The 27,814-nt window shown below is 38.7% G+C and overlaps 1 protein-coding gene across 1 annotated transcript in view; it reads left to right on the forward strand.

Moving 5' to 3' along the window:
* Positions 1-2,500: 2,500 nt before the first annotated feature.
* Positions 2,501-27,814, forward strand: part of CDK17 (cyclin dependent kinase 17) — a gene marked incomplete at its 3' end in the record, with an annotated part of 84,773 nt that continues 59,459 nt past the window's right edge. Inside the window, exon 1 of the mRNA XM_084255093.1 lies at positions 2,501-2,655. The remainder of the gene's footprint in view (positions 2,656-27,814) is intronic.

A 27,814-nucleotide genomic window follows, 5' to 3' on the forward strand; every position in this document is an offset into this window, starting at 1 on the left:
TTGGACAGATCTAGAAAGCATCATTAACAGTGCTTTTTTAAAAAGCATGCTTGTTCTAAGGAAAGCTTGTGTTATATATGCACATTCTTATATGATAAGCAAGTGTTAAATATGCATAGAGCATAAATGTTGCTAATTTATGGATCCTGGTAATTTTGGAGGCAGGGAAGAAGTCTGAGTGAAATGTGTGATTGTTGGGTATTACAGTAGATACTTTGCCCAACAAAATTAGACAAAGAAGTTAGCAGGCCTTACTTAAGGGGGAAAAGGATTCACCCTGGAATCCAAGGGTGTCCCAAAATCCTTAGGATGCAATGTGATTTGAAATTGCATTGAAGATTGATTAAGTCTATTTCCGGATATTAAAATGGAAAAACATTTATCTCTCACTTCACGAGGTCTTTTATGTGGGTTAATTTTTTTTTTCTTCTTTAGGTTGCCTCCATCCGGTCCCCATTCTCTTTCCAATCTTCTCAATGTCTCCCTCTATGGGTTTATGTTCGTTTTCACTTTATGCTTTTATCTTTAGTGAAAAAAAAGTGGGTCAGTATTACTTCAGTTTGTCTTTACTTTCATTCTGCTGTTCATTCCTGAGCTAGCTTTTAGTCTCTGGGAAAGAAGAAAGTAAAAGCTTTTACAGAAACTGGGCCAATCTCTCGGCGGCCCCTTCTTCCAGGAAAACAAAATCTAATGACAATTACATTGTGCAACAGTAGTTCCTCTCTGTTCTTGTAGCACCTTGAGTTTCCCTTCTCACAAAGCTCAGATTTTATCACAATTGCTTCCCGAATATCTTTCATCCCAGCTAGACTCTTAGTCCTTTGAGGACCTAGCATATTGCCAAAAATAAATAAAAAAATTTGGTAGTTACAATGAAAAAATGCTGCCTGCATGAAATGACCTCTACACTGGCACTGGCACCCCATCCCCCGGCCCCATACACGACAAAGGAGTAAAATTGCAATGATCGATATGTTTACGGGTGTGTGTGTGTGTGGGGGGGGTCCTTGCAGATCAACTCTGTAGCAAACCAGTAGGGAGGGAACCGTGGCATTGAAATCTTAATCACATCAATACCTGGTTAACTGAAGCAAGATTTTTGTTTTCTTGGAGGTGGGCAGAGGATGAAGGCGGATTATTCAGACACATTTCTCCCTAGCCCTGGGCCGGGTCCCGCCTACCCTCACTCGCACGGGGTCTCCTCACCCCTCCCACCCCGCCGCGGTCGCTGCAGAAACCGGGCAGCAGCCCAGACCCAGGCCCCGCGCTCCCGGCTGGGGGTTTCCCCGGGATACCCCGCCCCGCCCTCTTGGCCCCGCCCCCGGGCTCCTGACCCCGCCCCCGGGCTCCTGGCCCCGCCCCCGGCCGCGGCCGCCGCCGGCAGGGGTCGCGCTGCCCCCGGCGAGCCGCTCCGGCAGGGGTGGGGGAAGCTCGCGCTGCCGGTCGCCTTTCTTCGCCGCCGCTGGTGGGAGCGTTTCAATAAAAGTCTTTTCTCTCGCTCCTCTCCTCCGGGCGCGGGCGGAGGCGTCCACGCAGCCGCCGGGTGAGGACGCGCCGCACACGCAGCGAGCAGCGCGGCCGCCGCGGTCCGGCCCCGGCGAAGACGCGCCCGCGCCCGGCGGCCCCTCGGCCCGCGCCGCCGCCTCAGCCGCCGCTCGCCGCCCGCCCTGAGGGGACCGGGCCGCCCGCCCGCGGCGGGAGCCATGTTGAGCGGGGCGCTCGGCGACGCGTGAGGGACGCGCGGCGCCCGGCGGGCCCCGACGAGGGCGGAAGGCGGCCGCGCGGCGAGGCCTGCGCCTGGGAGGCGCCTCGGCGCCCGGCCCGGACCTGCATCCGGTCGCGCGGGCGGCGGAGCCACTTTCCTCGCGCGCCCGCCTCGCCCGGCGCTGCCCCCGCGCTTGCTGGTGAGTTGGCGGCCGCGCGGGGCTTTCCCGGCCGCCGCGGGCTGAGGGGCCGGGCGGGCGCTCGGGAAGGGGCGCCCCGGCGGGCGGGCGGGCGGCTCCGGCCGGGCCGGGAAGTTGAGGGCGCGGGGTGCGCGGGGCGCCTCCGGGCTGAGGCGGGTGCGGGCGCCTGACGGGCGCCCGGGTCTCCGGGGCGAGCCGGTCCCCCCGAGGCCGAGGCGGAGGCGGAGGAGGAGGAGGGGAGAGGCGGAAAGTCCCCCGAGACACAAAGGTCCCCTCGGCGGGGGTGGAGCTGCCGGCGCGGGCGGCGCAGCCCCGAGGGGCGCGGGGCCGGGCGGGGGGCGCGGAGCGGCGGCCGCGGCGCTCCCCGCTGCCTGGAGACCGGGGTGCGCGCGGGCGGGGGCGCCGCGCCGGCGGGAGGAGCCCGCGCGTGGGGAGCCGCGGAGACAAAGATCGGGATCGGGGCAGCCTCCCGCGGGCGGGGCGCACCCCGGAGTGCTGGTCGGGCGCGGAGGTGGGGGGGTGTGGGAAACCCGGGGCCCGGGGTGGGGGGGGGGAGGCCGTGGGGGGCCGCCGGGGCCGTCGGCCCCGCCGCAGTGGCTTTTCTCTGCGTTTGTGCGCCCGGCGCTTTTTTCCTCCCCAACTCGGCTGGATAGCTCCAGAGTCCCTCCCCCCATCACCCCCTCACTGCCACATTGACTCTCCTACGGGCGCCCCCTCTTTCTCCCCCGACTTTTCACCCACTCCTTTGCGGGTGAGCAGCCTGGTGCCTGCAGCGCAGGGTACGTTGGCTGATGACAGGATGCTGGTGCCGGTTCTGACCCTGAACTGCCTTGAACTCCTCTCTCCTCCACCCACCCTTTCCTTTCTGGGATCTTGCAGTGTCACATGGCCGCTAACAATTAGCTTTTCTTCTGCAGAAATGGCAAAAGCATCTAGTGACACGCCGTCGTGCTGCGCCTTTTATATTCATTTATTCGCCCAAGGCACGTCGTGGGTTATGGCTGATTACCTCTGTGCTAGCCAGATTCATTTTCCAGATGCCAAAGTGGCTGATTTGGGTTTGGGTCTTGGCTGTTTGTCGCGCCGGCCAAGTGTGTTCCTGGCATGTTCCTTCTGTCACTTAGGAAATGCTGGACGTGCAGGCGGACAATGCTGTCCTCAAACTTTGCTGGTTCTCTCTCGAGGCTTTGTGCAAGGATTCCCTTTCCAAGGGCTTGTGTGAGTCAGAGGAACACATCGGAGTTACTGTGTTTGGGATTTAGTTTGCTGTCCACTGGGCAGAAGAAAATGAATGGGCTTTTAAGACTTCTGATGTCTGGAGTGAAGGAAAGAAGCCGCCCATGAAGCAAGGAATCAGGTTGAAGCAGATGTTAAGGGAAATAAAAATTGCTAGCGGTCATACTGGCTTTTTGTGTTTTTGTGAGACTGGATAGTTGACTTATTTAATTAAAGAGTGGGATGTTGTTTTGTTAATGAAGTCATTTCACTCTTTGTAATCCTGACCGCTTGCTGCCATACAATGGGTCAGAACAAAAGGAAAATGTGACTTTTAAGGTTTTTTTTTTTTTTTTTTTTGGTGGTTATGAGAAAGAATCATAGAGTAGAACAAGTGTTATCCTTTTATCTGGTAAACTATCTCTTAGGCCAGAAACACTAACAGTTTGAATACTGGGCTTCCAAGAAAGAAACTGAGTCTTTGAATTTAAGCTGTTTAAAAATAACTCTGCAAATATAACCTAACTAATTTTTCACAGCAAAAGTAAAAACCCATTGAAATGAATGGAAAGAAAATAAAAATAAAGCTGGTTTGATGTGGAATCGTTACTCTTGATAGCATTGTAACAGCCTTTTGCTGCTTGCTGTCATTAAAGTGTTAACATTAAAATTTGTGAAAGGGAGATCAGTTTAGGGACCAGTCTGAATTGTGGGACTCCTTAACCCTCATCACTTTTAACACATAGTTCAGATATCCTGGTGATATTTACAGGTCAATCATTAACAGTCTTTTACATAAACTATTTATTGAAAGGCCATACGGAGGCTACCCTGGTTCTTTTTCCTGCGTATTTGCTAATAATAATTAGATAATAAAAATTTAATTCTCATTGGGAGAAAAACCTACCGAAAGGTAACAAAGATTTCTGGTTGGTGGGATTTTGGCTGTATTTTTCAAATTTCACATTACTTTTACTCTCAGAGAAAAGTATATGAAGAATTTGTCTTACTTATCCTAATTAGTTACTAAACATTGCTTCTATAAAATGTATATTTTATTGCCATCCTTGGATTTGGGCCCAAATTTAGACTGTTTGTTATTTGAAATAAAGGTATGGTCACCATCTGGTGTTTGACACAGATAGTTTTGTATTCCAGCTGTCTTGTCCTGTGCAAACTTGTCATTGGCTTTACAGAAAATAGGAAAATTTTATTTGCTGTCTATCACAGAATAGCTGTGTTGACTAAGCAGATTTTAATGTAGTTTTCCGATACTGGCTCATTCCTACAGTGATGGTGGAAAGAGATGGCGTGTAAAGTAATTTACTCTGTCAAGGCTTTAACCCCTTATATTTAGCAATGTTTCCCTCCTTTCTCTTCATTGGGGAAATGGTATTAACTAAATTAAAAAAATATATCACTATATTTAGCTGCAAGTATTTTACTGTGAACAGTGGAAGCTGTAATAACATTCAAAAGTGAAGACTATGGTGTTCCTTAATATTTTTTTAAAAATCTGTGAATACAAAATTTTTGTCCTGATAGTTTCTTTGTTGTTGTCTAACAGTGCTGAATATTTATGAGACGTCATACATTATACTCGATTCTTTATTACTGTTCTGTAGTCTTTATAAAAACTACAGCATCATCTCAGTGGCATTCTTTTATATAGATTTTGTACTTTAATGGTGGATAATTACCTAGTGAATTTACTGTTGTGTTGTTTAAAAAAGGGGGGCATTGTAGGTTAAACCTGCCTTATAGAAATATTCTTTATTTTATCAATTTTTAAAAATTGCCTCTTTTAAATACCTGTAAAAGTTCTTTGAATTTTGAATGTGATTTTTGCTTAAACTTTTAAAAGAAAGTTATTTATAAGCATGTTTTATAAACTGATAGAGCATTTTGTGTCTTAAATGCAAAAGATAAATAGCAAATATATGGCATTTAAAAATATGATATGCTTTATTGAGTATTTGTGAGGTTAAATTAAAAAAACTGCCTACAGTAGAAAACCTAGACTAGCTCACAGCATTCATCCTGTAATGTCAGAAATTTCAACTGTAGATTATCTATCAGACAGGATTTTCCCACTCTTTTTTAAAATTTCTGAGGTATTTACAATATTAAGCCAATGTCATTAGCAGATTCTTTGTCATTATTTTGCTTCCAGGCTTTTAAGGTGGTACTTACTTTGATAGCTTCCAATATTCACCTGGAATGAGAAATTGCCAAGGGCGAGAAAAATGTATTGACGTTATCTCAGTGTAGTTTACCTTTCCTCTTTCTGTTGTCCAACTTGGAGAATCAATAGACATCTACCAGGAAATCTAATAGGTGGGGTACTTTTATAAATAATATTATATTCTACAGTTACATGTGATACTGATACTGTATTTGAGGAGGTGGATTTATAGATCCATGGCATATTGACTGGAATTAAAATTATCCTGCTCTCCAAAGTTTCCTTTTAAATATGATAGAAATTAACTTTAGCTAATTGCTGCTTTTGCGAGGCAGTGTGCTAAGTGTTACTTTATTACATCATCCTAAAAGCCCATCATGCAGGGATTGTGCCCATTTTTCAAATGAGGCTTTGGGACAAGTGTTTGTTACTAGGGTCCTGCCTCTAAAGTGGAGGTGAGATTCCAGTTATGGCATTCACACCACTGACATACTGTCTTCTTGGAGATGTGATGTTGAAGTGTGTGTTAAGTGTCTACTGTAGAGAGATCTAAATTTTTATTTTTGTTTATTAATAAATTTTGATTTAAATTCCATTGCATTAGTTTTGCAACGTTAAAAAGAACTATATAAAAATATAAGAAAGGACAAATTTATAGCTTGATGAAATGAATGAAAATCTGGGTATTTTAAAGACATTAAAACATTTGTATATTTTTGATTATGGGTTTGTCAGAATTCTTTTGCATAAAGTAAAATGAACATGGGTTCTGAATAGCAAAATAGTGTATACTTCACCTTGTGATATAAGTGTGTATTTACTTTTATTTTTACTTATAGCTTTGCCTGTTAATATGGATTTTATGTGTTAAAAATTACTTCAGCATATATGCCATAAAAGGGAAGTAGCCCAGATGCAAGCCTTGTAGGTTGCTTTAGTATTGGGTGAAAATTTTGCCCTAAGGTGGATAAATTTTACATCTGTATCTATACATAATAGTTTTTGGTTTTGGTATTGCTTGTTTTCAGTAAGTGTAAATTTCCATCTTGTATCTATTGATATGTGACTCTCTACCGCTGAAAAATGGACATAGACCATTACCAAATATAATTTTGGTAATTATTTTTTATACTGAAAATAGATCTTTATGATAAAAATTGCAAATTAGTATTATTAATATGTTTTATCTCATTCACATTTAAAGGACAGAAAATCTTATTGTCTTGATTTGAGGTAGTCCATTAAAGTGAAAAACAATGAAAGCTTTGCTTTCTTTTGTTGCCTCAAAGTTAATTTTTAAAATTAACTTTTTAGTGGCTTATTCTTATTTCCTTTTATGTGTTTGTTAGTGTAAATTCTTTCAAGAGTATTCTAAATTTTGTATGGATATTTGTATGCAGTGGGAAAGAGGCCCTAGAATGATTTTTATTTCACTATATTCTAACTCACTATGGTCTCCTCAAATTATATTTTCAGTCCTGCTATTCTTAAAATAGATGATTAATATTTGTTATTAATGTATGTTAATGTTCAATAATATAAACAAAGGTTGATCACAATTGATTTTAATATTTGTGGAAAAAAATCAAGCAATAACACTGAAGCGCTTGTGGCTTCAAATTTAGAGTCATTATCTTAAATTAGTTAATATGTTTTAAAGTAAATTTTGAAATATAAGATAATTCCAGTTTTAAATTGCTAATTACTAACTTGTACTGCTACTTTTGGTGGGAAAGGAAGGTTTTTGTTGATTTTAAAGTAAATTTTGTATTTCCTTAAGGGACTTCAGTCCCTTGAACCCATCTTACTGAATTATTTCTAAAAAATGATCCTTTATTTATGCCTTTATTATACCTAACAATTTTGATTTGTTTTTCATTTTCATTCAGGTGTGTAATCAATAACTACTTTTAAAGTTTTAATGTCCTGGCCATATGTTGGTCATTGTACATGTTATAAACATGGAATTTAATGTGGTGGTATTACAATGTGAAATAACAGAAACATTATTTATCTGGAATGTTTCATCCTCCACCCTCTTCTCATATTGTACATGTTCCCTGGGCAGTCTCATCTATATTTAGTACTTTGTTCTTATCACCTATATGCTCGTAATCGCCACATCTTTATTTCTAACCCAGACCTCTTTTTCTGAGTTCCTTTTTAGCTACCTTCCAGATATAGCTTCTTAGTACTCACTTAACCTGAACTGAACTCTTCCATTATCCTTACCTCCATCCCCAGTCACAGTGAATGCACTACTGTCAGTCCAGTTACTTAAACCAAAACTTTGGCAACTTCTTCTGTTTTTCTGTTATACACCCCACTCTTTAGTCCAGTCAGCCACACAAAATCCTATTAATTTTATTTCCTGAATATCTTTATTTTTTTTAATTTATTTATTTATACAAGAACTGGGGTACAGGCCAGATGTGCAGGAGGGTGAGAGGATTCACCAGAGACAGCGGGGAACAGAATAGGCAGATTGACCGAAGTACACTGCCTAGGGGAGCAGCGGGCGAGGCAGGAGAGGTCTGCTGCGCCCTATGGGTTTCTCCCCAGCTTCGAGCTGGTGCTGCAGAGGCTGCAGACAACTTCACAGTGCTGTGCTCAAACCGCTGCACCACTGGGGAGACCCCAACCCTGAATATCTTTAGATTTATCTTTTTTTGTGACACTTTTATATGGCAGAGTTTTGGAATGCTTCATCTGATTTACTTTTTCCAGTTTTGACCAATTTTGATTTAATAATCATTCTTAATATGTGTTACTTCCTTTCCTTTCCTGTTTTCCTTTCCATTCCCTTTCCTTCCCACCCATCCATGCATCCATGTTTAAAGTGCCTACGCTACTCTGTGCCAATACCGTAGTAGGTGCTGGAATATGAAGATGAGGAAACTGGTTTGTTGATACAGGGCTGAGACACTTGGAGAAAAAACCTCTCATTTTTGAGGACTAATGTCACTTCCTCTGAAGTCATTGATACATTCCAGGAGAATTACAGAGATTCTGCTATTTATGCCTACTATAATACTTAATATATTGTATTATAATTAATTATTTACAAATTTGTTCCTGTTTGGCTGACTTTGTGCTCCAGAGGGACAATACTTTTTAAATTTGGTATTTCCTCCAAATTACATATTGTTTAATTGAATGAATGAATGAAGTGATAGGGTTAGGAGAAACCACTCCCAGTTAGCAAATTAGATTCATATGGCCTTGAAAGATTAGAATTAATTTTGATATAGTAAAAAATAAAAAGCCATCAAAAGGATCAGAGCACAAGTAGACTGAGAGTAATCTGGAAGAAGTTTGTAGGCTAAGTTGGAGGGGCAAAATTTAGCATTATTTGGCCTTTTTAATACATGTGAGTTATATTAACATGTTAGTGAAATTCCTGGAGAGCAAAGGGATATAGCCTGCATATATCATTATTTTTTAGACAAGTTGGAAATATAAAGCTATAATATTCATATGTAAATAATATACCTGTTTGTAAATGTTCAAAAACACAGTGGTCAATATCAAGAGTAAAATTTAATTGATTAAATTTCATTCTTAGCAAAATCCAGATCTTCAGCTGTGTAGTACTAAACTTAAATGCTTTTATTGAATTACAGAATTGTGCTCAGGTGGAATGACGCATTTAATATCATTACTGTTACCCTGATAGTTTATGTATACAGTTGACCAGGAGCTTTATTTTCATTGGGATTACTGTAATTAAATAAAAATTGCTTTATGGTCTACTTTCTAGATTAAAGATATTTTATTGAGGTTTCTTAAACTGAGTTTTAATTATGCCTGTTTTATAGTAGATGCATTATATAAACTAGATTTATTTTAGAATCAGATTATGGCTTGATGATGTCTTGTGAAGATTATTTGAGATATGACATTTCATAATGAATTTTTGCAATATGTGAGATTCGGTGCCTTTTCATCTTTCTCAACGTATAATATGGTCTTGAATATAAAAAAAATTTACATCCATTAAATTTTCAAGATAATGATTTATTTATGTACATTTAATCACTTTCAGGAACAGTGGAGTCAGCATTGCATTTTGCTCTATTTTTTTTTTTTTTTGCCCATAAGTTTGTAAGCACATGTGTGTTCTCTAAATAGTCTTATTATTTACATTTTTTGGAAAAAAATCTGCAACTCTTATTTTTATTAATAAAGTTTAGAAGGCTCTATCTTTTCATAAAGACTACTTCTTAGTAACTGCTAAAACCTATTAGAAACAAATAAAAGTTACAGTAAAGTAGCAGGTTAAAAAAATCAATATACAGGGCCTCTCCGGTGGCGCAGTGGTTGAGCGCTGGGTTGAGCCTCTGCAGCGCCGGTTCGATCCCCGACTGCTCCCCAGCCACCAGAGGAGGGTCCCACATGGTGCGCAGACCTCTCCTGCCGCCCGCTGCTCCCCTCAGCAGTGTACCTCGGTCCTTCTGCCTGCTCTGCTCCCCGCTCTGACTCTGGTGAATTCTCTCACCCTCCCGCGCTTCTGACTGTACCCAATGCTTGTATAAATAAATAAAAAATAAATCTTTAAAAAAAAATCAATATACAGAAATCCCTTGCATTCCTATATACAAATAAAGAATGAGATGAAGAAATTAAGAAAACAGTTCTATTTATAATTGCATCAAAAGAATCAAATACCATACCATACAGTTAAAGGTGTGAAATATCTATATAATGAAAATTATAAGATGTTGTTAAAAGATATAGAACAAAACACAAAGAGATGGAAAAATATTCCATGTTCATGAATAGGAAAAATTAATATAATAAAAAAATCACCATCTTACAAAAAGCTATACAGATTCAGTGTAATCCTTACCAAATTCCAATGATTTTTTTTTTTTTAAAGATTTTTTTTTTTTTTTTTAATAAGCACTGGGTACAGTCAGAAGTGCGGGAGGGTGAGAGAATTCACCAGAGCCAGAGCAGGGAACAGAACAGGCAGACGGACAAAATACACTGCTGAGAGTAGCATCGGGCGTGGCAGGAGAGGTCTGTGCACCATGTGGGACCCTCTCCGGCAGCTGGGGATCGAACTGGCACTGCAGAGGCTGCGGGCAGTTTCACAGCCCAGTGCTCAACCGCTGCGCCACCAGGGGAGGCCCTCCAATGATATTTTTAAGGAAATAGAAAAAAATAATAAAATGTACATGGCACCATAAAAGATGCTGAATAGCTCAAGCAATTTTGAGGGGGAAAAAGAAAAATTCGGCATCATATTATCTGATTTTAATTTATTTACAAAGCAACAGTAATCAAAACAGTATGCTATTGGAACAAAAACGTGTACACAGATGAATGGAACGGAATTTGGGAGCCCAGAAATAAATTCACACATAAATCGACATCTAATACATGGCAAAAGACCTATGACTACATGTTGGAGAAAGTAAAGTCTCTTCAACAAATGGAGTTGGGAAAACTGGATAGCCACATTTAAAAGAATGAAATTGGATCATACTCTATAAGAAAAATAAATTAAAAATAGATCAAAGGCTTGAATATAAAACCTGTAGCTATAAAATACATAGAAGGAATCATAGGTGATATGTTCATTGTTAGATCCTTGTGCACTCAACCCCACAGAAAGGTAAGGGAATGAAAGCAAAAATAAAAAATTGGGACTAAATCAGATTAAAAAGCTCTTGCAATGCAAAAAGAAAAATATCGCTAAGAGAGTAAACACACAGCCTACTAAGTGAGGGAAGATATTTTCACATCATATAACCCATAAGGGGTTACTGTTTAAGGTAGAAAAAGAATTCATGCAATTTAACAACAACCAAAAAACCCTTAAATGACTGAATCAAAAAATGGGCAGAAGATCTGAATAGACACTTTTCCAAAGAGAGTGTACAGATGGCCAACAGACGTGAAAAATGTTCATCATCACTTCTTACTAGGGAAATGCTAATCAAAACCACAGTGAGATATTATCTTACACCTGTGAGAATGGCTTATCTCAAAAAGACTGCTAACAACAGGATGGTGGGAATGTAAAAGTAGTGCAACCATTCTGGAGAGTGGTGGACCTTCCTCGGAATACTAAAAATTTTACTTCACCCAGCAATCCCATTTCTGGGATATGAAATCATAAACTCAAAGAATTATATGTACCACAGTGTTCTTTACAAAGTTACTTAAAATAGCAAGGAATCTGTGAACATACACACAAAATGGAATACTATTCAACTCTAAAGGATGAATATTTTCCATTTGCAGCAAAGATGGAGGGAGTTAAGGGGATTATGCAAAACAAAATAAGTCAGAAGGAAAAAGACAAAATAGTGAATAATTTCACCTATATGGCAATATAAGGAAATAAAGTAGAGGATTGGGCAAAACAGAATAAAAATTAACCATGGATGAAAGGGGAATAGTGGATGGTGGTGGATTTTTTTTTACTTTTGTTTTTTTTTCTTAAAAAATGTAGAAATAGGTGTCTGTCTTTAAAACTGGTGTCTTTTATAAAACTTGAACTCTGCTTGTTAGTACATGAATAAAAGCTGAATAGGATAGACTTCATTTACCCTTTTTCTTGGTTGTACTATGTAAAGAATAGCTTCATGAAAAATTATGTACTTTGTGATAGATTTTATCCTATCCATCAATTCATGCTGTCTCCAAAGGTAGACTTGATAGTTATCCCAAAGAGTGGGGAATTACATTTAGCTAGGGGTATTAGATTTCTCAGAGTAGGTGATACTAAAGTTAATTAGCTTTACAAATAAATAGATAAGAGGGAAGGGGGAAGCACTTCCTATGATTGAACGCTATATGCAAAGGAGGTGTGAAAAGGATTTTGCATTCTTTTTAAAAAATTGTTATAGTCTACCAGTCTATTATTTCTGTGTAGTAGAGCCAAAGGTTGCTTGTAGAGACAGTGGCAGAGATAAAGTCCAAGAAGGAGATATATCAGCAAGAAGTTGAATTTTTTATCTACTGAATTATTCACCCTTTTTTTTAGGTGAGTATCATGTTTTCTACAGTGAAGCCATTGGGAAAGTTTTGTGATCAGGTACAAATGAGTTACTTGGAATGTTGAAGAGACAACCTTTTGTTATATGTTGATATTTCAGAAGTGGTCTCAAAAGTTTTGCTTCCCTGCTTTGGGATTGCTAAAAAGATCTACTTACATCATTTTTTTCTGGTTTGATTCTCCTCCAAGACATGAAAATTATTTCATCTGTACGGAGTACTTGGAAATGCTTATTTAATTTGCAAAGTCTGCCATTTTTATTCTGCAATGAAGAGATGTTTACATATGTTAGAAATTGGTTTCACCATTTTACTTGGGAAATAAGAGATAAAAATAGTACATTTGTAACATATAGAAATAATAGATCCTCTCATTTAGCTATGTCAATCAAGAATGCACATATTGTCTCTACAAAAGATTTCGTAGTTCTTTACACTGCCCCATACAGCAGTATCCATTTAATAATATTCAGTTATGTAGTTTCTGAAAATAGGCTAATTTTAGTAGCTGCAGTGCATTTTGGTACTTTAAATTCAACTAAATTTGGCTTTAAACTACTTGCATTTTACTAAGTCTTGCAAAGAATTTTTGGTACATAATTTAAGCTGGAACTGCCTTGTCTCATAGTAGCTAATCTTCATTAATGATTATCATCCTCTCCCCTCCCCTGCCTTACTGTTTAAACTTCTCAAACCCTTCCACTTTTGTGGCATTTTAAATTCTTCTTAAACATTAACTTTAATTTTTTTTTAAAGATTTATTTTTTATTTATACAAGTGCTGGGGTACAGGCCAGATACACGGGAGGGTGAGAGGATTCACCGGAGACAGAGCGGGAAACAGAACAGGCAGACTGACGAAACATACTGCTGAGGGGAGCAGCCGGCGAGACAGGAGAGGTCTACCCCACCATGTGGGATTCTCGCTGGCCAGCAGGGATGGAACCTGCTGCTGCAGAGGCTGTGGACAGCTTCACAGTGCGGTGCTCAACTGCCTGCACCACCAGGGAGCCCCTAACTTTAATTTTTTAAAACAAGTATGACTAAAAAAATCAAAGGTATGTAGAGATTACACAGAAGCCTTATTTCTGCCTTTGCCCTTTTTTGTTTTCCCTCCCACATCTTTTATAGGTAAACATTTCTTTTAGTATCCTGTTTATCCTTCTAGTGTTTCTTTTTGTAAATAGAAACATATAAATGTTTAATTCAAACATTTTTCAATATCTAGATAAAAGTCTGTCATTTGTATTCGCTGAATACTTCTTCCTTGTATAGATATGTAATAGTCATTTGGTCTCATGTGGACACTTGAGTTGTTTTATTTCTTTTACTGTTACAATGGCAAATGAATAACATACATTTTTGTACTTGAACAAGAAAATATATGATTTAGATTGTAAAAACAAGGCTAATAAATGCCTCTCTACACACATATATTTCCTTGCTCCGGCTCCTGAGAGGGCCTAGAAGAAATAACACTCCAGTTGCAGTGAGCACACTGTGCCCAGGTCTTGGTTTCTAATACCATTCTCCCCACAAATGGAGCCGGGGCAGATTCCATGAGTGGGATAGGAAATAAGTACAAGATGAACCTGAAGCATCTTAAGGGTCATTGGAAAGGAAAGAAGTACTCAGGCAAAGACAATGAAGGAGGTTTGTTAAAGGGACATAAGAACTAACTCAAATAGCTCCCAATGTCCATTACAAGAATAATTTGAGCCATAAAATAATATTGGGTTATAATTCCAATATAAAATGATATCCTTAGATTCATACTGATATAAATAGATGGGAAAGACTAGACAAATCTCTTTTGCAGAAGAATTCCAAGTAATTTAAGTAGATAGTCAGCCGAAGAAGTAACATGTCTCTGCCACTTAAGGAATAGAGAAGTGGGTAATTGACATAGGACATAAAAGGATAATTGACTTTGGAGAAACCTGAGAAACGCTCGCTCAGATATGTCACCTAGGTTTAATACCATTGATATTACACTTTATATTTTTACATACATGTTTTTAGGTATATTTTGATATGACATACTATAAGTATACTATAAATATAAATGTATAGTACTAATACTATAGACTGAATGTATGTGTCCCCCAAAATTCATATGTTGAATCCTAATCCCCAATGTGATATTCGGAGGTTGAACCTTTGAGGGTACTTAATCATGAGAGAGGAGCCCTCATGAATGGGATTAATTCCCTTATTGGAATCTTCACTGAGCCCCTAGCTCTTGTCACCCTATGAGGACATAGCAAAAATATGGCTAAAGGAAATGGGCTCTCACAAGACTCTGCAACTGAAGACACCTTGCTCTATAACTTCCCAGCCTACAGAACAGTGAGAAATACTGTCTAAGGTGTTCTGATACAGTGGCCTGAACAGACTGAGTTAATAGTCATAAATCATGTTTGGTAATGTGTGGTAAGGATGGCATTTCTCTTGTATGGTCTTCCCCAAAAACCATAAACCCAGTCTAATCATGAGAAAAACATCAAAAAATATTATTGAGGGATAGTCTACAAAATCTCTGAATATTTCTCAAAACTCTCAGGTCATAATAAAACAGGGGGAGCCTGAGAAATAATCACATCCAAGAGTAGCATAAGATGACATGGTAATTACAATGTGATATGCCAGGTGGAATCCTGGAACAGTAAAAGGATATTAGGTGAAAGCCAACAAAATCAAAAGAATGGATTTTAGTTAATTATGAATGTGTCAGTTTTGGTTTGTTAATTAATTGTGGCAAATGTACCAAACTGATATAAGATCTTAAGAGCACAACCTAGGTGTGTCTTTGCAATTTTTTTTCTGTATATCTAAAAATAATTATAAAGTAAAACAATAAAAAAAATACATCTTTCTGTAAGTTGTTACATGTAGCCAATTGCCATTTTGTGGAACTGCCTGAATCTATAAGAGGCTTGTTTTCTCACAGTCAGTTTGATACATCACACTAGTGTTAATTCAGACTATTGTATTTCTCAGCATGAATGAAGTTGGGTGTTTTTTCATGTGCCAAAGACATTTTACCTTTTTTCCCCCCTCTGTGAATTTTTATGTTATTTAATTTTTTATTAGGTTATTAGTTATTGGTTTTGGGGGTTCTCTGTGGAGAGATTAACCCTTTGTTTGTAATGGGTTGCAAATATATACATCTAGATCCTTTAGTTCTCATGCCAGAATTTACCTTGTGTGGTAAATAAGTTTATGTTTCTGGATTTTGACACATAGTTATAAAAGATTATAAGGGAATTCATTCATATTTTCTTTCTATACTTGTTTACTTTTTTTCATTTACATCTTAAAATGGGAATCCTTTCATTCCTCCCAGTCATCAGGGAGGCATTTTCAGTGCTTAACCTTTTCTTTCTAGTTTCTCCTTTGTCAGCATTCCTTTGGCCTTATTGGTGCATTAAATGATTTATAGTAAAATAGATGGCTTGCTTATACATTTACTTTTGGTGAATAAGAAGTGTCAGCCTTCTGAAAAACATACTCAGCATTTCATTGTGTCATTAATATTACAGTAATAATCTCCTTTAAAATTTCTTTTCACTCTTACACTGTAGTATACTTAGTGTGTTTTTCTTCAACTAATTATTAGTGTGTGGAGTATTCATATGTTAATTCAGTTTTCCCTATCTCATTTCTCCTAAGATTCCTGCTTATTAGATTATTAAGCCTGTTTGATGTACCTTCCATCTTCCTTAGAAATCCTCACTAGTTTTATGGTCTCTGATATTAGTAATCTCTTTATTATTTAGAAATTTAATTAGTGGGCAAGTTTGGGCTGTTTTAACTCATTAAGACACTGTACCATTAGTGTCCACAGATGCTGTCTAAGGTAGGGTAACGATTTCTTATAGACTTTTCCTGTTTTCTGCACACTTCTTGTTGCAAAACTGGTATTACTGAAGTGAATTTTACAGGCATTTGGAAAACTCTCCGGCAGGACTTTGAAATGTTAAGTTCTGCAAAATACTAAAATGACCTGGTGAGTTTAGGGAGAGTACCACCTATATTGAATCGGTAGGAAGAAGAGGGTGTGTGTGTATAAGGGGGTGAAAAAGACAGCTAAGTTGGAGTGTAGAGCTAAAGTTGGGATATGTATTGAGGATTTGGAATGTTTAAGAGGGTATTTCAATGTAAGAGCTTGGTTAGAATTAGTAAGGATCGTGATAAAACAGTTTACAATTAATAAGTATAGCAAAGCAAGGGTTTTGAAGGAAGAGTCTTGGAAAATGAATAATCATTTGCTGCTATTTAATGAAAAGTTTAATAGTCTGATGTTGGTTTATATGGGATTTTGGGGAAGTTCCTGAAATGAACAATGAAGTTATTTGCAACTCTTATCTGCTTGAGCAAGTGTTTCCTGGAATAGTAAAGTCATTTTATTGAAAATAGCTAAATAGTGAAGTTAATATAGACAGTAACCTCTGGTTGTAGAAGATGGTTTCAGTTTTCAGTGCCCACTAAGAATGACAGTAAACTTCAAAATGTATTTATAAAAAATTTCAATTATTATGTCCATCTGCAAGGACAATACTTTCTCTTGGTTAGGATTTGTTGAGAATTAAGTGTATGGGACACCCAAGTAGGCACTCGGATTTATGAACTTATGGTTCAAAAAAGAGAAAAGAATGAGAGATAGAAATTGGGAGTTATCATTTTGTGTTACTAAATCCTAATTTGAATTAGGATTGAATTTGCCTAAGAAGAAAGCGTAGAATGAAAAAATATATACTTGGGATTTAAGAATTCTAGTGCTTAGTGAGACTTAGAGTGTTTATATTTGAATAAACCTGCAAAAGGAGTGGCCAAGAGAGTGCAAGAAAACGAGGTCTTTGTTATGAGATCTCTGGAGATACACCTGAAAAGTCATGGGATCAGAACACACAGACTTCGCATGCCTAGTCGAATGACACCGATTGGCCATGGTAAATTTTCACTCAGCAGCTCTCCTGTGTATGTGCAAGATACAGAATATTCACAGAAATATTCAGTCTGTCATGACATGGTTTATGTAAGAATTTCATAGTTGGAAATTCTGTTGCAGGGTGGTTATTTGAAATTAACAATATTTTCTTAGAAATGACATTACCAAATTGTTCCTATATTACCTCACAAAAGTTACTTATTTTGACTGTGATGGAAGAAAGGAGTGTGTAGTCTGTAGTTTTATATACAGTACAAATATTTGATATTCATAATTTGGGAGTGTGTAGTGGAGGAAGTAACATTTGTTGAATGCTTACTGTGTGCCTGGTGCCGAGGTACAGTACAGACATTCTAATCTAAATCTCACATCCTTTCGATACAATCATTAATTTGGTTCTCTACAAAGGAGACTATGGTTGACTTTCCCAGTGTCATACTTCTTACACTCCACAATGACTATTGTATTTGGGACTTGAACCCGTGTTAGACTTACTTTCAGTTTCTGGTATACCAAGTTTGCTTCCTGTGTGCTGTAAACACATCATCAATCAGTGCCAAAGTTGTATGTAATTAACTTTTCACCACAGGTGTTAATTAGATGTAATAATATGTTACCTCTCAGCTTTTGAGGAGCAAGACTGAACAGGTAGTAATACTGAAGCAAAAGAAGAGAGGTTATAGGCCCATATAGTCAATCTTTGATTAACTAAAATCTTTAATTAACAAGAATTTTTAATTCCATTTATGGGAGATATTCAGGTGTCATAGCAGTATCTTGTTTGTCAGAATTCTGGTTAATTCAGGTATTACTGTGTCAGTGTTTTTCTGTATCACAGGATACATTTTATAATTTCATTTTATGTTAATATAATTTAATGCTTTAGTTTTCCTGTTATTGATATGCTAAGGTTTCCTAAATAAGTAGAATTAATAGAATAGAAAATCCTAGAAATTAAAATGAAAAAAATTCAAAACATGAAAGTTGTGGTATTGAAGTTTATTAGGCTACATTTTTTCTGATTCCTTTGAAATCTTATACCTGGCTGTTTATTTTTTAAAAATATTTATTCATGTAAGAGCTGGGGCACAGGCCAGAGGTGTGGGGGGGTGAGAAGATTCACAGAGACAGAATGGGGAACAGAACAGGCAGATTGACTGAAGTACACTGCTGAGGGGAGCAGCAGGCGACTCAGGAGAAGTCTGCTGCACCATGTGTGTAGCTCCCTGGCCAGGGATCGAACTCGTGCTGCAGTTGCTGTGGATAGCTTCATTGGTTGCGTCTTAACCCCTTCCGCCACCAGGGAGGCCCACACCTGGCTATTTAAATGCCCTAGACCCTTAGATCTTACAAAGTAAATTAAGTTCACTTGTTAATTGGCTCATTGTTTTGTCCTCTCCCTCTTAGGATTTGGTATGTGAGCAATTTCTTTTCACTTAGCAAATGATCTGATAGAGGACTATTTATTTTTCTTTCTTTTCCAAAACCACAAGGGGGCTTTTCTTTCTTTCTTTCTTTTTTTTTTTTTTTAAAGATTTATTTATTTTTGTACAAGAGCTGGGGTACAGGCCAGAGGCTCAGGAGGGTGAGAGGATTCACCAGAGACAGAGCAGAGAGCAGAGGAGGCAGAAGGACTGAAGACACTGCTGAGGGGAGCAGCGGGTGAGGCAGCAGAGGTTTGCCCTGCCATGTGGGCATCTCCCTGGCAGGCCGGGAATCGAACCCGCGCTGCAGAGGCTGCAGACAGCTTCACAGCATGGTGCTCAACCCGCTGTGCCACCGGGGAGGCCCCCAAGGGGCCTTTTCTGAATGTGATTATGAATCTAAAATTTTGAGGTCATCTGGTATATGATTCAGCCCTAGGATGACCCTTTTCCTTCCCCAAGAAAACTACCAAGAGATCAGAGGGCTGACATTTTTACATGTTACCAAGTCTTCCAGTGTTGCCAAGGAAAGTTGGCCACTATCCAGTCTTATGAAAATTTTAATGAAGTGTTAGTTTTTATTATTTTGTCATACATTACAAAATAACAAACTAACACATTCAGTTTGTCCAGTTTAGATTATCTTTTGGAAAGAAAGGCTAGAAAATTGTGTACACACTTTGTTCCTTGTTTTTTTTTTTTAAGATTTATTTTATATTTTATTTATATAAGCACTGGGTACAGCCAGAAGCGTGGGAGGGTGAGAGAATTCACCAGAGCCAGAGCGGGGAGCAGAGCAGGCAGAAGGACCGAAGTACACTGCTGAGGGGAGCAGCGGGCGGCAGGAGAGGTCTGCGCGCCATGTGGGACTCTCCTCTGGTGGCCGGGGAGCAGCCGGGGATGGAACCGGCGCTGCAGAGGCCGCGGGCAGCTTCACAACCCATCGCTCAACCGCTGCGCCACCGGGGAGGCCCTGTTCCTTGTTTTTTTAAACATGAAATACAAATTTATATTTACCTTATGCCAAATGTACTTAATGAAACCTACATGAATTTTTAGGAAGTCAGAGATTTTGTGAGATTTGTATTTCAGAAACAAAGAGGAGCTAATTGAAGATTCATTTTTACATTATCTGTGAACATGACCCTTTAAATATTTAAATGTGTAATTTTACTTAATTCTTCCTATTAAAATGTGCTACCTGGGCCTCCCCGGTGGCGCAGTGGTTGAGCGCTGGGTTGCAAAGCTGCCCGCAGCCTCTGTGGCGCCGGTTCGATCCCCGGCTGCTCCCCGGCCACCGGAGGAGGGTCCCACATGGCGCGCAGACCTCTCCTGCCGCCTGCTGCTCCCCTCAGCAGTGTACTTCGGTCCTTCTGCCTGCTCTGCTCCCTGCTCTGGCTCTGGTGAATTCTTTCACCCTCCCACACTTCTGACTGTACCCAGTGCATGTATAAACAAAACAAACAAACAAACAAATAAATAAATAAAACATACCTCTATTTAAAAAAAAAAAATGTGCTTCCTAAAATTCTTTTTAATATTCTAACTATTGGAGTCAGGAAGTGGATAGCTGAGGTTCACATGATATCTTTACATCAGTGGGGTCGTCATGTGTCACCATGATACAAAGTCTGATCTTTTCAGTTTTTAGGTTGATCTTCCTGTCCAGTTTGAGATGATGTATTGTAGAATCTTTTTATTACTTCAGGATAAACTATAGTATTTATTTAGAAATATATATATAGAGAGAAATAAAAAAAGAGAAATAATCTTACTTGATATAACTCTGTTTTATGGATGTGAGTGATAAGATGGTAGTAGGGAGGGACATACATTAAAAACATTTCTGTCCTTAAGGAGCTTAAAATTTTTTGAAACCTATGGGCCTCCCCAGTGGCGCAGCGGTTGAGCGCTGGGTTGTGAAGCTGCCCGCAGCCTCTGCAGCGCCGGTTCGATCCCCGGCTGCTCCCCGGCCACCGGAAGAGGGTCCCACATGGCGCGCAGACCTCTCCTGCCGCCCGCTGCTCCCATCAGCAGTGTACTTCGGTCCTTCTGCCTGTTCTGCTCCCTGCTCTGGTGAATTCTCTCACCCTCCCGCGCTTCTGACTGTACCCAGTGCATGTACAAACAAACAAACAAACAAATAAATAAATAAATATACATGCCTCTTTAAAAAAAAAAAAATTTTTTTTGAAACCTAGGAACTTCTCATTTTTGTAGCCCACTTAAAAATCAATTTAGACCAAATTTTAGATTTGAGGATTGCTAAAGAATGACTTTAGAGCAGAGAATTTTCAACCTTTTTGGTCTCAAAACCTCTTAAAATTAATAAATGTTTACTTTAAATAACAAATATTAGTAGTTAACTTAGATATTTTAAGATGAAAAATATCTTGAAAAAACTCATGGGGAGAAGGGTAGCATTGTTTTGTATATATGCAGATCTTATTAGGAGATTTTAACATCTGCTTTTGAATTTCATTCTGTTGCAATGTTCTGCGCAATGTAGTCTCCGGAAAACTCCACTGAACACTCATGAGACAAAAGTAAAAAAGATAATTAACCTATTAGTAGTAGTATAAAAATAGTTTTGACCTCAGGACCTCTCTTTAAAGATTTCTTAGGCCTCACTTGGAGAACCTGTGCTTTAAGCAAAATGAAATTTGATCATAATACTGCCCTTCATCTTGCTCTTTTTGATATCTTAGGGGCTATTTCTATTAAACTGTAGTAACTCACTGATTCCATTTAATCTCAGAAAAGTTCGCTAACATTTTTTATTTCCTCCTTTGTAAAGTGGGTAGTGCAATGCCAACTCGGGCTGTCATAGGAATCATATATGATAACGTTGTACAGAGTTGCTAATAAAATCTCACTGTTAATAAGAGTTAGCCAAAACCACTACGTGAGGTCTGTTTCAGTTTTGTTGCATATATATTTTGGACTGTTTGATTAAGTTTACAAAAGATCCCATACTCAACAAGATTTGGTCTCTCTGGTTTATAAATTACTCTAGAGAGTGACTTTAAAAAAAAAAAAAAAAACTATCCTAATTTCTTTTCTTCTATCGGGCACTAACTGGGCCTGGTTAGAGCTAGTTCTTCACAAGGAAAAGGGATTTTAAAACACAAGATACAAAGCATCCTTCCTTCTCTGAAAGTGGTCATAACCTTGTGCTTACACTCCTTAGAAACAAGTAGGAAGATGCTATATAAAATGTGATGTTTGGAAACTATGAGAGCATGATGTAGGGGTACCCAGTTCTGTGTAGGTGGAGAAGTAGAAAAGAAAAAAACATCTAGTTTTTGCCTTTTTTCTCAGCCACTTACTTTCATAACGCCTAGGAGGAAGAAAAATTATTAAGCATCCAGCCAGTTCATATTCATTTAAAGAAGCTGTATGCTAAAGCTTATTTTGGGTGATAGTATGTAATAGTTAAGGGATGGCCAAATAAAGTCTGTACTACTGGGATTCCAAGTGCCTCTACTGTTTACTAGCTGTGATCTTGGGGGGAGTTTTTAAGCTCTTCAGTGACTTAAGTTTCTTTAGATATGTAAAATGTGGATAATTTTAATAATTTTGTAGCATTGCTGTGATGGTTAAAAGTTAATGCGAGTAAAGTACTGAAACAGATTGGCACATAATGCTAGTAACTACCTATTACTTAAAAAAGGAAAAAGACATTTTCTTGATAATATTAACTCTGGTAGTCTCAGAGATCTTTAAAAATGAGTGCTGGAAAATTATGTAATGCAAAAGGTTAATTATGTTTTTTAATTTCTTTGTTGTTGTAATTTCAAGTACATTTTATTATTTTGACTTGCACAAAAAAGATTGATAGAAGACTCACTAGATCTTCTGGCAATTGAAGTGAATTTTACCTAAAGATGCATTAATGATTTCTTATATTATTTCCCCCCTTGAGTTTATTATAGATATTTTTACATTGTGCTGCTGTGAAAGTTTTAAGAGAAAACTTAAATCTCATGTTTGAGAGAAAAGTTGTCCATTGATAGTACTAGGTAGTATTTTCTGTATATTTCTAATCACTTTTGAAGGATATGGTTGCTAGCTTATAAGAACAAAACTTGAAGATGGTTCATACTTTAATGTTGAGTATGATTTATTTGAACAAATCTTTCAAGTTGTCCTTGGTAAATTAAAATTTCGGTCAAGACCAGCATTAGGTTTTATAGAAAACTATAAATATGATTGTTGAGTTGTCTTTTGAACAAGCAATGAAAATCATTAAATGCTTTCTACTTACAGAAAGAATGGAAAAATAATACAAGCCTCTCTCTGTCCTTTTGTGTTACTAAGGATGTCAGAGAGATGGTAATGCCATTGAAATGTGTATGCAGAAAGTAAATGTAGAGTAGGGCCCCAGGAAAAGCCCTTATTGGCGTGATATGCTTAAAAAAAGAGACTTATTCTGACTGCTTCTAAATTTCCAGATGAAAAGTCAAATCTGTGTGTTAGCAGAAAGGTCTTTTCTCCTTGTTGAAGGACCCACATTTTTGGGACAGATTGGAACCACAAAGGAGGGTCTGGTTTGGATGCCTTGAGAAGCAGTTTTATGCTCCAGGCACTACTTTTTTAAATGAAATTGAATGATGATTCCCCCCCCCCCATCATTTAGGTAAAATTAGAATGAACTATATTCTGAAATTCAGTAATAATGAATTCATACCCATTTTACTGTCTTTTACTAATGCATTCTGGAGAGCCATGGTGAGTGCCATTAGGTTTCTTTCCTATTGAATGTTTGCATGCCTAATGAGTTGGCTTTTAATCAGATTTTCAGCCTGCTATTATGAAAGCAATCATATAAATGAACATGTACTCATTTGTGTAGGAGTTCACTGTAAATCTTTTCTCAAAGCATGGTTAAAAGAGAAGTCTGCTTTCCCTAGCATATAATAAATATTTATTTTTCATTTCTTTATAAAATAATTAGCAAGTCTTAGCTCTCATCCAAATATTTCTAATAGAACCTGTAAGAATGTAATGAGGAAAATTGCTCATAATGGTATTTAACCTGAATTTTAAAAAATCATCACATTCATAGATATACACAGAATAGTTATAATGCTGACTGGTTCTTCCCTTTTTTCTGTTTAAGAATGTTGTTTAAAATTGCACAGAAATCTTATGGTTCATTAGCACTCCATTTATAAAGGAAAGTTCAAATTATTCATCTACATTACAGTTAAGAAATTTATTTGAAGTTTAAAGTATTTTGAATGACATAGATGCTTGCGTGCTTGCCTAGACTTCTATGTATGGCAATTATGAGGGCAAGTGAGGATATATTAGAAGCACTGATTAGTCTGTGGCCTTCATTCCCTTTGTAAGGCTACTGATTGATGGCCATGGCATGTTTGATACTAACTGGTGGCTAATAGGTTTTTCTTTAGTTTGACCTTTGATTCATTTCCTACCAGTTATATACCAGCTTTATTTATTATAGTGATCACATAATTTAATTACTGCCCAAATAAATTATTTCTCTGCAATGCATAAGATTTGATATATCAAGTCAAGTTTTTCGGGTTGCTGAAAAAAGTTTTATGAAATTAGATGTGTGGAAGGATAACTAAAAACCTTCAAAGGTATACAAATCTGTAAAAGTTTGGCATGCATTTCAGTTCACTTTTGAAGATTTAACTAGAAATTGTAGAGTCTTTGTTAGTGCGGGGTAATGAAATTGGCCAGGCTTTTATGCCATTGGGCTCTGTGGCTATCACCTGCCACCTTGATCTTGTTAAGGTAGAGGGCTCATGGGTGTGGAGCACCCATGGGTGTGGGCCTGACTATGGACACCTGAGCATGGGTGTATGCGCATGTGTAAGTGTACACACCTGCGCCTAGAGGTCAGGGATATATATATATATATATGGGGGGGGGCAGCATTACTCAGAGAATGGCTACCAGAGCGCGAGCAATGGCTACAGGAGGAAGAGAGACCACGAGAGAAGGCCAGAGAAAAGATCATATAGAGATTGGCAGGGGGCTCAACTTGCTGTCTCCCTACTGGCTTGTTTCCCCTGCTTAACATTTGTAGGGTAAGTGAGGATTGCTCAAGCTTTTTTACTGCTGGCCTCTGTGGCTATCACCTGCGGCCTTGAATGCTGGAGGCACTTGGGAGTATGGGCTCAGGGTACGCATGCCTGATGGTGAATATCTGGAGTCTGGTGGTGGGCACACCTGAGCTCAGAGACTGAGTTTATAAGGGCTGCATCACAGAGAATGGGGGGTGGCAGAACAGCTATAGAGGAAGAGACCACCACACTACTCCAAAGAGAGTCTGTAGGGCAAATAATTGTCAGATTTTTCTACCCTCCTGCCATTAGGAATTAATAATGGATTCCAGTGGTCCTGAATGTATGCCTGATGGCAGCACCTGGAGTAGGGTGTGGGCATGCGTAGGTGGATTCACCTGGGCTGAGCCTGCGCATATAAGGGCGGCATCACAGGAAAGCCAGGAGAACAAGCAAGAGAGCAGAACCGCTAGCTAGCCACCCGCCCCAACCCCGCCCCGCCCCGCCTGGGGGTCCAGGACTCCTCCTTCACCCGTCTGCATAGGGTGCATTCTGAGCATTCCTATCACTACAGAGCCCAAAGAAAGAGTAAAGATTTGCTGGGGGCTGGCCTACCAGACCCCCCAGAAATCCCCCACCTTGCCAGCCCGAGGGCTTGCCCCACAACAGTTGGCATACAAAGAGCATTAAAAGCCTGAAAAAGCCACTGAGAGCTCCAGGACTCTCCTTTACTGTTTACGCGGATCCATAGAGAACCCGCAGTGTCTTTCTGCCACAACACTGTTAAAACCTGATGATGCCAAGGGCTCCAGAATTCTTCAATTCGCTAGAACTGGTGGTGAACCTCGCCGGCCTGGGATGGTTGCAAAATGGCGTGTGATTTTATGTAAGAATCATGGCCATTGCCTAACAGCAAGAGATTGGTAAGCACATTTGAAGTTATAAGTTAAAATGCTAACGTATATAGGCATAATTTTTTTTCCCTTTTGTGTTTTCCCCAATTATTGATTTGATTAGTTGACTTGTTTTAAGCTAGTTGAGTCATCAATTTTTATTTTTTGTGAATATAACTTCTTCCTCAGACATTTTTCTTGCATTCTAACTTGAAAGAAAGTAGTAGGCTGAAGCATTTTTTCAAACTTTAAAGTGGATTTTATAGTCAAACTGGAATAAGGTGGTTTCATAGTATCACTTAAAGCAATCATAAAACTTTGTATTCACGCCATTTTCTTTAAGAGGACTTTGTAGGGCCTCCCTGGTGCTGGCCAGGGAGTTGACCCACATGGCACAGCAGACCTCTCCTGTCTCACCTGCTGCTCCCCTCAGCAGTGTGTATATATATTTTATATATATATATATGTGAGTGTGTGTGTATATGTATATATATACACATATATATGTATGGGATCCATTTGGCTCCCTGCTGTCTGTGGTGAATCCACTCACCCCCTTCACCATTGGCCTACACCCCAGTTCTTGTATGCATAAATAGAGGACTTTATAGTTTCCTAGGTTTTAGGATTCTTTACACTCCTTTCTAGCCGTGTTTGCTCCCCCCATCTAACTTTTTTAGAGCAAATATCATAGTGGCTTCCTTTTAAATTTTCTCTTCCAAGAAATCAGCTGATGCTACTAAGGTCATATAATTTATTGAGCCAGTATAATGATTTTGTATAAAGTGTCAAAACATTTTCTAGTGAATATTCGACTAAAATGTTGAACACTTCATTTATAGCCTACTTGGACAATTAAAAGAATGTTTTCTATTTATTTTACTTGTTATCTTGGGGAGCTGAAAATATTGTTTAGGGATTGGTAGCAACAGGACTGGCCTTCACTTGAATCTTAGGAGGCACTATGCCCAGAGAAGCCCCAAAGCTGTTATGCTGGCTGCCTATTCTGGAACGCTAACTAGCCAGCTGCAGAGCACATTGATCTGATCATAATTGCTTTCATCCCGGAGCAGAGCAAGTTAACACAATTTAAATCAAGAGCCACATTAGAAGATTCTGACCTCAGGATAACCTCTCATTTCCTACCTTTGAAAGAGGGAACAATTCAGTCACTTCCTAACTTTCAGCCACAGAATCGCATGGGAACATAGAGCCACATCTGGAGCTTATGACCTCTTGACTATATACCTTGTACAGATAGATTCAGATGAGGACCTTTTTAGTTTTTCTTTGGAGTAAAAGAAATAAGTCCTATTAACCTAGTGTTCTTTGTTGAATAGAGGAATAATTCTGCCCTTCTCATTTTTTTTTTCCTGAATCTTCTAGATTATTCCTATAGATGAAATAGGCCTGGTAATGCATTTGTAAACTCACCCTTTGTCTGACAAATCACATCAGTGTGTGAGAACTCTCTTGTCTGTGTTAGATAGCAGGTCAGTGTTTCTTGGTATATACATTTTTATTTTTTTAATATTATTTTTTTTTTACATTTTTTGTTTTTGCACAAAGTATGCATTTTCATCTTGGTCATGCATTTTTAAGCCACTGCTTTTATATGCCATTTGTGAATGTCCAGCATTATGGCTACTTATATTCCTGGTAGTGTAAAGCTAATTGATTTATATATAAGTATCTATTGTAATGATGGGTTTTAGCCTTAGCCAAATATTTCAGACAAGCATGAATTACTATGAACTGATTTTTTTTTGGGGGGGGGGTGAAGGGAGGTATGAATAAGTTTATAATTCCACTTATTTTTCAGAGATAATTTTACTTCATGTCTGTTTATCTTGCAATATACTAGATATAACTTATCAGATATATATAATGGTGTTAGATAGTGGCACTAGTTTATTGTACTTAGAACAAAGAAACTTTTTCATATAGGGATATTTATTTCCTCTTTCGTAGGTCATACTCTCCATAAAAGTAATGAAAAAAATGGTTTGTTGTGTAGCAAGGGTAACATATGTGTTCATATAATAAATGGGTGTAGCCTATTTCTGATGGAATTCTGATGGAATGTCTAACACTTGACAATACTGTTTTCAGAAGTTTGTTAATAATTTTAAATAGCTTCATTTAAAAATAACACTGTCTAGTCTATGAAGGCTAGATAGGAGTGAAGGTTTGA

The sequence above is a fragment of the Talpa europaea genome, assembly GCF_964194135.1.
Source record: "Talpa europaea genome assembly, chromosome: 15".
NCBI classification, from domain to species: Eukaryota; Metazoa; Chordata; class Mammalia; order Eulipotyphla; family Talpidae; genus Talpa; species Talpa europaea.